The sequence below is a fragment of the Pteropus alecto genome, unplaced genomic scaffold (genome assembly GCF_000325575.1).
Source record: "Pteropus alecto unplaced genomic scaffold, ASM32557v1 scaffold88, whole genome shotgun sequence".
Classification (NCBI taxonomy): Eukaryota; Metazoa; Chordata; class Mammalia; order Chiroptera; family Pteropodidae; genus Pteropus; species Pteropus alecto.
The window spans coordinates 4,515,208-4,525,150 of record NW_006494611.1 but is presented as its reverse complement, the minus strand read 5'-3'; positions in this window follow the sequence as shown (position 1 = coordinate 4,525,150).

Genomic DNA, 9,943 nt, shown 5'->3' with positions numbered 1-9,943 from the left:
TAGGGAAAATGACCAGGACAGTCATCCTGGAAGAGATGAGGGGAGTCTAAATGATGATGAAGGCAGGAAGTGGAGTAATAAGGAATCTACCTCTCTTGCAGCAGATTTGGAAATCAACAAGGAAGCAAAACAACTTGTCATTGCAAAAACACTGACGATGGAAGGGGACACTGGAGAGGGGAAGTCCCGCTGGTCCCGACGCTTCTGGCTTGAGTCGCTTTGCAGGCAATGAGAGCCAATGTCTGTGGAAAGGAAAACAAGTGGAGAAGCAAATTTGTGGAACGGGAGGAGAAGAGTTGATTCTGGGACATGCTGAATTGGAGGTAATATTTCAAATGTTCTATTTAATGGTGTAGAATCCAGTGTGATGGGGGTACACAAATAAATAGATCCGGTCTGAAAGAGTTACCTTTCCCAGGCCCTATTTCTAAGAAGATGAACAGTCGAACTAGCCAAGACCAATCTATTTATCCCTTCAGTCTGACAGTTTTCCAGGGAAGTCCTTTTGGAGGCTGTAGTAGCCACGGCTGGGTCTAGAAATGCTTCTAAGTTTCTTACCAAGAAATCTCACTTGCTTTACAGAACACCAAAACCTACCATTTCTTATTTTGCCTTTATTCTCTAGATATGCTCATTGTGAATACACCTTTTCTCTGCTGGTTCCAGGTGTGGGAAGGGGAGGGCTGCAGCTCCAAGTGGAGGAAAAAATAACAGGTTTGTGCTCCTACAAAAGGTCAAAGATGACCGCACACAATTATTGCTACTTAGAGGGAAAATGTCACATTGCAGGGGAGACTGTAAGGGATAAGCTTAAGGGTGAATTATAAGCAGGGACAATAAAAAAGGAATAAAAGATGACAAACAACCCGTATACAAAAAAATCTCAAACTAGGTCTACAATAAGAAAAGAAAAAGAAAATGGATCTCAAAGTTGCCTTCAGAAGTGGCTTGGAGTAATGGAAAAAGCACGGGTTTTAAAGCTCCACAATTTTAGGTCCAAACTCCAGGTGTAAGCCTGCCCATGTGACATTGGCCAAGTCATAGCAGCTCTCTGAGACTCAGTTTCTTCATCTGTGGAATGTTCAGAATAATACCTTCCTTGCAGGGTCACGGTGAGAACTGGCTCAGCAAGACGATCAGGGCAGAGGAGGTGATGGGTGAATTTCAGTAGTTGTTATTGCTGTGATTGTCTCCATTTTCCTTTCTTCCAGCTGTTTTTGGGCTAATTTTCTCTGCTTCACAACCACAGTAACAATCCTAGGTCCCCTTTGGGGACCCAGACCTGAGGGACAGATACTCTTTGGCCAAATGCCCACAGCCCAGAAGAACACTGACTTCAGGACATTCTTCTTCTACTCACATCTTCACCTAATGTATTCTAGAAGCCCTTCTTGGTTCATGAAAAAATGGGATTGGCATCAACTTCTCTGAAATTTGAAGACATCTGGGGATTATGAGGAAAAACAATAAGGTGGAGAGAGCCTGGGTCTTGGTGTCTGACAGAACTGTGCCTGCTTCTTGCCCCTGCCACCCAAGCTATGTGACCTTGGACAGCTCACCTAATTCCCCTGAGCTTCAGGGTCCTGTCTCTCCTTTGAAAGGCTATTGTGAGAACGAAGTGACACAACCCATGAGAGAGTGTCTGGCATACAGCTGGCACATGATATGTGTTTTCCTTCTTACCCTTCCTTTCTTCTTAATGTTGCTGAGATTCTAGAGAAGATTAGAAATTAAATATAAAGCTGCATAGGGCTAAATGACATAAATCAATCTCTTAAATGACTATTAAATGTAATTGTCAGCAGAAGAGAACAGAAAAACAAACATCCAGAATCCAACAAAATAAGCTGACTCTGACTTTGTGGATTGATGGCAAACTGGCCGAGTTCCTAGTCTCCCCAAACCTTTTTTTTTTTTATGCTGCAGAGATGAGGTAACACCAATACCCAGGCAGAGGAAGAAAATATCCACGTATATTTACATTTTGAGTTTAATTCTTTCAAATGCAAGGAACAGACAGTCATCTAGAACAAAGTAGCCCAGCGATGCTTTGTGCTTATATAGCAACTCAGCTTCTGGAGCTCGATTTGGGATCTGCTGTCCATCCCACTGACCACCCAAAAGCAAGAGGATAAATAGCATAATTCTGCTGTTTATTTCTATGTTAAACAATCATGAAAATATTATAAAGTCGAAGTCTAACTTTCTATAAATTTTAACATTCAAACATGTAAAGAAATTGAGAGCTTGCAGTAATGTGCTTCAAGTTTTGCCTCGAGACCTGAGGAAGAAGACACAAGTTTATGCTCCAATGACACTGATATTTCCAGGGAGAACATTGGATTAGAGCTATGTAGGCAGCAGTCTCTACTTTGTTACCCTCGACACCCTTAGGAGACCCACCTTCAGAAACCAGCTCACTGGTTCTCAACACAGTGGTGCACCCCATCTCTCCTAGATACATGATCAGGCTTCCCTTGAGGGACCCAATGAAAGGCAGGGGTTACTGTGAGGGTCCTCATGGAGGGTTTACCCAGGATCCTAGAGAAGTAGGGGTAGGAAGGTAGGCAGATGAGTTGCACGTTAGAACCAAGAGCTAAGCTCTACCTCTTCCTTGTCCATGTGCTGGTTTATACCATGCTTGAGGTATGAGCTGGCATGGTAGGACCAATAATGTGCTCATAAATGTTTGACAACAAGCTCTGCTGGGAATGGAGTAGGGATGCCTGATTTATAGCATTTGCAGTTTGCAGTAGGGTAAATACTCCCGCCATGGCTGATTTCAGACTACCAACATGACGTCCATGAACACAGAATTGGGAAAAGATGCACACCATTGTCTCCGGCACACCGCTGGGTGGGGCCCTGAGACCACCACTGCCTGCAGTTGTCAATAGGTCCCACATGTCACAGAATGGCAGATGGAAGGCTCTGATTGGCCTTGAAGATACAGATTAGGCATCATCACCCCTTCCCTGAGAAGTCTCCTTCCAGCTCTGCCTCACCCACCCATATCACTTACAAAGCTGTAGTGTCCGCATTTGTCTACACACCAGTCCTCCTATTAGACACAGGGCCCATTCTTCATTCCCAAACCCCAAGCACCTAGCAGACTGCCTGGAAAAAGTAGGCTCATAAAAAATGTTTGGTAAATAAATGTTTATTGGATGGACATCATAATTAATGATGAGTGAATGTTCTGAGGAGGGGTGGACAAGGAACAGAAACTGCCATCAAGCATCTCCAGAGATGTCATATAAAAAAAGGGCGGGGGGTGCATTTTATTCTCATGAACACCAGTGAGCAAAACCAGGACTAACAAGAAGTGGCAGGAAACAGGTTTAGGGTCTCTTTGAAAAAAAAAAAATAGAACTCTTAGTCCCTACAAAATAATAGAATGCTGGGTCCTCCTTGTCTTCCACCTCTCAGTTAGCATCTCTTGTCCCTTATCCACTTGAAAAATGGCCCCAGTCTATTCCGCCTGCCTCCAGCCCTCCCTCATACCCCAGCACAGGGAGAGGAGTTTTTGCTATTGTCACAAATATTGAGGAAACACCTGCTGGTGTGCCTGCCTAGCCTAGCAGAGGTTGGGCCATCCAGCCTAACGGAGGTCACGGTCCCGAGCATCTCTCTTGGAGGGTGCTCAGGATTTTTCTTGTCCTCCCTCCACTAACTGCTTGACTCTCTCCCGCTTTAGACCTTAACCCCACAGCACCCTTCTCACCATCAACTCCTTTTCCGCGTGGTCTGTAATTTTTGCTCCAGCTACTAGACCCTGAGCTTCTCAGGGACAGAGAAGACTCCTATGTGAACACCCAGTACCTAGCACAGCACCTAGTACATCCAAGGTGCCCAAGACGCATTTGTTAAATGAACGAATTTATAAACGAGAAAAAAAAGAGTCCACTCTCTGTGCTTTTAATTTATATGTCTCAAACTAGTAAAACTCTTAGGAACACCTGGAAACAATTTGCGGATCAAGTCCACTCTGGACGTAGCCAGAGTTCTGCGAGATGGCAATTTGGGAAAACTCTGGGTCCCCTAGTCCACACCCCTACTAGAGCCAATTGTAAAAATTTTTTTTCTCAGAGACAAATAACTACAACACTTTAAAATACAGACAGTTCCTCCTTAGGAATATGTCATGTTCTGAAATTCTATTTATGAAATTGTTTGAAATTCAGAATACACTTTCTCATAGAACCACGTTAAGAAGAATAACCGACAATGTAGTTCTAACTCGAGACATTTGCAAAGGAAAATAATAGGAAGCAGTAAAGCTATACCGTGAAGGCAAATTTTTATTTTAAACCCCATAAAATAGACATATGGACTGTGTCAAACTACACAGTAGACTTTGGACAAGGGGCAATACTGCCAAGCAATAAAATGAAATACTAAGTGGTTTCTTTTTATTTATTGTGGATGCCGATACTTGAGAAAAGGTCAGTCTCATTTGAAGCAATTGCAGTTAGAAGGGATCCCTGACAGGAGCTTAGCACAGGCGGTAGTGCTCAGGATCTGGGGGAGTCACCTGCATGTCTTGTTTAAAATGTAGAATTCTGGCTCTGTCCTAAGGGGAGACAGGTTATGTGGGTCCAAGGTAGAGCTCAGGAATGTGCACTGTAACAAGCACTCAGGAGAGTCTGATTCAGGTGGTTTGAGGAACATACCTAGTCCCACCAGCCCGGAGGGGCTAAAGTCTCACGTCTTGAGATTTTGTCTGTTTGCTGTAGTGCCATGCCCCACCCCCTTACTCCTCCCTTGTCCTTTCAGTGGTGGGAAAATGTGGCAGTAACTACCTGTTGCTCCGCAGGATAGGCATGGATCAGGGATTTAGGGTTAAGAGCATAAGTCAGAGAGATGAAAGAAACTCCATCATTCATTCAACAAACATTGAAGGCTGAGATTCAACTGGTACACTGGTGATTAAAGTAGCAAAAAACTTTGTACCTCTTGGAAAATGGCCTCTGCTCTGAGTGTCCCCATCCCCCAGTTCTTCTGTCAGTAGCTGCCCCAATTAAACTTAATGTAGAATGGGATCAATAACATTATTTCTGAAGAATAAATATGTGTAGTGTTAAATACATAAGTACTTAATAGATGGTTATTTTTTATTATTATATTGCTCTACAACTACTTAGAGCATCAAAACAAAGACATCAAAAAATGCAGCCAGGCAGCAATAAATCAGTTCTATATTATACAGTTTCATTTATTCAGAAATTCTGTAGAAGGAAGATTCAGGCAAGCTCAACGCGAAAGAGGCTCTCTTAGAGGAAGTGGAGACTGTGTACCGAGGCTTCTGATTTTTAATACCAGCCCCAGCATTTACTGCCTGGGAGACCTTGAGTAATAACGTCTGTGTAAAGTGAGGCTGATGATGCTCTCCCCACACATAACTCTGGGGAGGGTTAACATACGAGTACTCTCAGTGCCTGGCACACGGTAGGTGCTCAGTGAGTGGAATCTCTTGAGAAGATTTGAAAGTAGAACTAAACCTTCCTCAATGGTAGAATTTCAGGGCCAACAGTCATGTCCAGTGGCTTTCTTTAAATTCAATCCAATATTATTGATCCCCTACTCTATACAATACCCCATGGGTGACTGGAAGATGATTAAGACATAGTCTATGGAAGATCAATTGCTGTCCAGGGATGGGGCAAATCAGTGGGGGTGAAGTAGCCTGTTCTAAGTACTAGAATAAATTATAAACAAATTTCAGTGGGAGTATAGAAGAGAAGAGAAATAACTAGGAAGGGGTGGGTTTAAAGGTAGCACTATAGAAAGGGCAAGAAAGAGGAAAAAAAGACAGCTTTCCCAGCCTTGGGAGCAGCCTGAGTAAGATACAGAGAGGGATGGGTACAAGGTGTGTTTAGATGATGGAGCCAGTTGACACATGTCCCAAGTCCTCGAAGGGCTTACCAGAAGTGTAAGTGGATGAGTAAGCTGGGGCCACTTCATGGAGGGCATTGAATGCCATTTTATGGAATATCAACTTTATTCTAAAGCAGTAATAACAACAATTCCATTTTCGAGAACTTTCTATGTGACTGACATTGTGCTAAACTTTTTATAAATATTTCTTCTAACTCCTGCAAAATGTCCATTCTGTGGATGAGGGATCTGAGGCCTTGAAGACTTGTATGCAAAGGGAGGGCTCTGGGGTTTATACTTTTGGAAAGTAATTCTGACAGTAGTAAATGAGAAGAGGTGAGATAACTGCCAGCACTTAGGAGCTCCCTTAATTTCTAACATATTGTGACATTTGTCCCCCCAAATCGGTTAATGAGAAATAAAGAAGTGACCAACATTTCTAAACATGGACTGATCCTCTCAGAAGTTTTGTTGAGTTGGGAAGGCTTGGAAGCATATGGTCATTTATGGAATTAGAACCTTTTCCTCCTCCCTGTGGTTCTTCCCAGAGGCCACCATGAAAGGTTCCCTTCCAGGGACAACAGTGAAGAATTCCACAGCAATGTCTCCTGACCAGGAAGAACATAAAACAGATCCAGAGTAATGGGGGTGAACTAAAATTAGCCTCTTTACAAGCTCATTAAAGCATAAAGTTTAGCATCCATTGCCCAAAATATAACAGGAAGGCTTTACTCTTTCTCCTTCTCCCTACTTACTCATACTTCTCTGCCTTCTTCCCACCATCCCACTCCTGACAGGCAATAATCAATGCAGGATTTTGGATGGATGTCTGTCTCTTTTATTCTCAAGTAGACCCAATCAAAGTTCCTGAGAAATATACTGTGAGCCCCTTGAGTGACTTTGCAGAATTCTAGGCAGGGAGCAGATTAGCAGCCTGTTAGTCAGTCCTGAAGTCCATCAGCTCCAAGGAGGGATTTCCTCTCACCTCCTGAGCATCTGCTCTATACAATTTGGCATTTTTTTTTTTTATTGCTTCTTCTTAACCATTTTGAGTATTTGTTTTATAGCCAACACAGATTCCAAATGCTCAGAAGGAAGGAAGCTCCTTCCTCTGTACCCTACAGTGCATCTCAGAGTGTCACTGAAGAACAGAGAGGTGCTCAAGCTCATAGCCACTCCTCACTTCAAGACTCTTTCTACTCTGCCTTGCATTTGCACATACACAAATGCTCGATAAATCCTCAATTGTTTCACTGTGGCTTCAGCCTTTTCAAAAGACAGTTCAGCAGCCAGGGCCTCTGTTAGCCCACACCAAGCCTCTGTGCAAATTAGAGAAAAAGCACCCCTTCCTCCAGGCAGACATAGTTCTTCCAGGCTGCATGGCTAGGCTAGTAGACTGTGGGCGCCACTTGCAGTAAGCCACCTGCAACATCTGGGTTCTGGTTCCTCATGAAGGCAGCAGCAAGCTCTCTCTCCTTGCTCCCCCACCTACCCACCCAGCCCTTTCCCCTCCCCCATTCTGATCAAGAATTCCTTACTTGGAAAAGCTGGCACCAGAAGATTCCCAGCTTGTTTCCCAGCCTCTGTCAAAACCAATCAGAAACAACAAAAAATGCACACCTTCAACATCTCCTTGATACTCTGAGCCTGAAGTCTACACTGCCAGCAGGGCACTTAGGGTCTTTCTACAATATGGTCCCAATCCTCTTTTCTTCTACCGAAGGCCCAGAATTCACCATGAGTTCTCCCTCCGTACTTTTGCTTTTCCTCAGCCTAGAGTGCCCTGACCTGCTGGTCTTTGTGTCAGGTCCTTACTCAAATCCTATCGCAAAGTTACCTCTTCCACAATGTCTCAGTCAGCATAACTGGTCTTCCTCGTGCTTCTTCCCACCGCAGCCCTCCCTGCCTTCCACATTGCTTTGACATCTATTACCACCCTTTTCCCACATGTTATTAGCATGTCACCCAGGGTCCAGCTGTCTTTAAGCCTTCTGTCCACACGAGCTTCTCTGTACTCACCCTGCATCAACGCAGATGCTGAACTCAACACCACCTGCAGTTTCCCCAAAGGAATCCACTCACAAACAAATCGTGGGCAATATTGCCTTTACAAATGATTTATTTCATAGGAAGTGGGGCAAACAGGGACTGCATAGCCTCTCCTTCCTTTCAGCAAACTACTTACCAATCTTTGCAAGTCCTATTCTCTAAATCTTTGCTTAACAACCCCGTACCGGGAGTTTCACTCTCATGACTCTCCTCAACACACTCCCGGCCAAGTCAAGCCTCCGTACTCTGTTTCTGAGTGTCTTCCCTATTTCTCCCATCCAACTTATTTCCTTCGTGTTCTAATAGGCAGAACAAATCAATGTTGCCCCAATCCCTACCTACAAGTATTCATCTCCAAATTCATAATGATGGTCTGCTACATGGTCTCCCTCCATTTCGCCTTCTTTAGAGGGAATCAGGAGTAGACAGAGCAAGAATGTCCTGTGTGTGTAACACATATGTGAGTGTTTTCCTCCACAGAGAATGCAAATTTAGAAGGCAAAATTGTGTCTTCCACATCCACCCAATCTAGCACAGTGAAAATATATCCAGTAAGCCTCTTCTCCTGGGGACAGGGACAGTTCTAAGCCCCTTTCATCTCTAGGTTCCTCTTTCAACCCAAGTAAGGCTCAAGACTAGAGTCAGGGAAAGTGCCTGAAGACACAGTAGGAGCTTAATAGATAGTTGTGAAATGGATGAGTCAGTAAATGAAAGGGAAACAAGAAAAGATAACTTCGAGAGCATCCCCCCACGATTATTTCAATCTAGCCGAAGGAAACTTTGAGAACCAACCCAGGGTGATAGTAGCATGAGATGTGAATAGTGAATGGTAGGAAGAAGTGTAACTACAGGGTTCTGGTATTGGCTCTGCTTTCGTTGCCATGTGGAACCTTGGGGAAATCTCTGAGTGTCAGTTCCTCATCTGTCCTATCAGCTCGCCTGCAGATAGCCCAGTGTGGACACTGACCATTAGGCTCCTCAGGACCATCTGACATTCATGTCTGAGGCTTCTTCCCCAAATGCCCAGACACCCAGAGCCCCTTGGTGCCTCTGCATCTACAGAAAGCTTTTCTTGGCTACAGTTCTGACCCAGGGACCTTCGCTGCCTGCTGGTGGAAAAGATTTTTTAATTGTGGAGACTTGCAAAGTCTATATATTTTACAGATGAGAGTCTAAACTCCAGTGACTCTAAATGTGGTGTAAAATGGACAGAAGTCATCCCCCTGTTGTGACATGTCTGAGATAGCATCACCACTACCCCACGCAGTCATGTATGTCATGGAAAGAGAAGAAGCAACAAGTCACTGGTGCCTTGACCAACGTGGGCGCTCACGGCTTACTGCCTCACCCCCAGCACCTTTTCTGAGCTTGTCTACATTTTTTAAAATAACAAGTGGCCTATTTGCTGTGCAGGAAAACAGTCCATCGTCATCTAAAATCAAAGAAGAGAATGAACAACCCTCAGTCCTGAGACCTGATCTGGCGACCAGAGCCCAGCTCTGGTGGCTGCAAAGGTCCCCACCATACCTGAGAAGGAGGAAATCTTTTCAGATTGAACAGCCGCCAATACCCTGCCACCAGAGTCAGAGCTGTCAGAAATGTGCCCCTTGGCAGGGTCAGTGATTTGGAGGCTAGAGACGCTGAGTTCCTGGGAAACAGGGAGAACTTGCTGATTTTTATTTTTATTTTTTTCTCCGATTGGGTCGAGATATTAGGACAGCCTAGACCTGGTTGCGATGAGGAAATGCCCAATGAGTATTTTATTTGTCAAACAGTTGTCGGTCCCCGGAGTCAGCTGGCCTCTGGTGCCCTGCGGAGCCCCACAGCTACATCCTTACCGAAACCCTCAGCTTCTAACTCCTCCCAAAACGAAGCCCCATCAGTGAGAAGTGCCCGAACCATGCCTGCGCCCAAGTTGCACCAAAGGGGCGCGGGTTCCCACTGAGCCCAACCGCATTCATGTGTGTGCGTGTGCGCGCGCGCGCGTTTGTGCGGCGCGTGTGTGTGCGCGCGCACG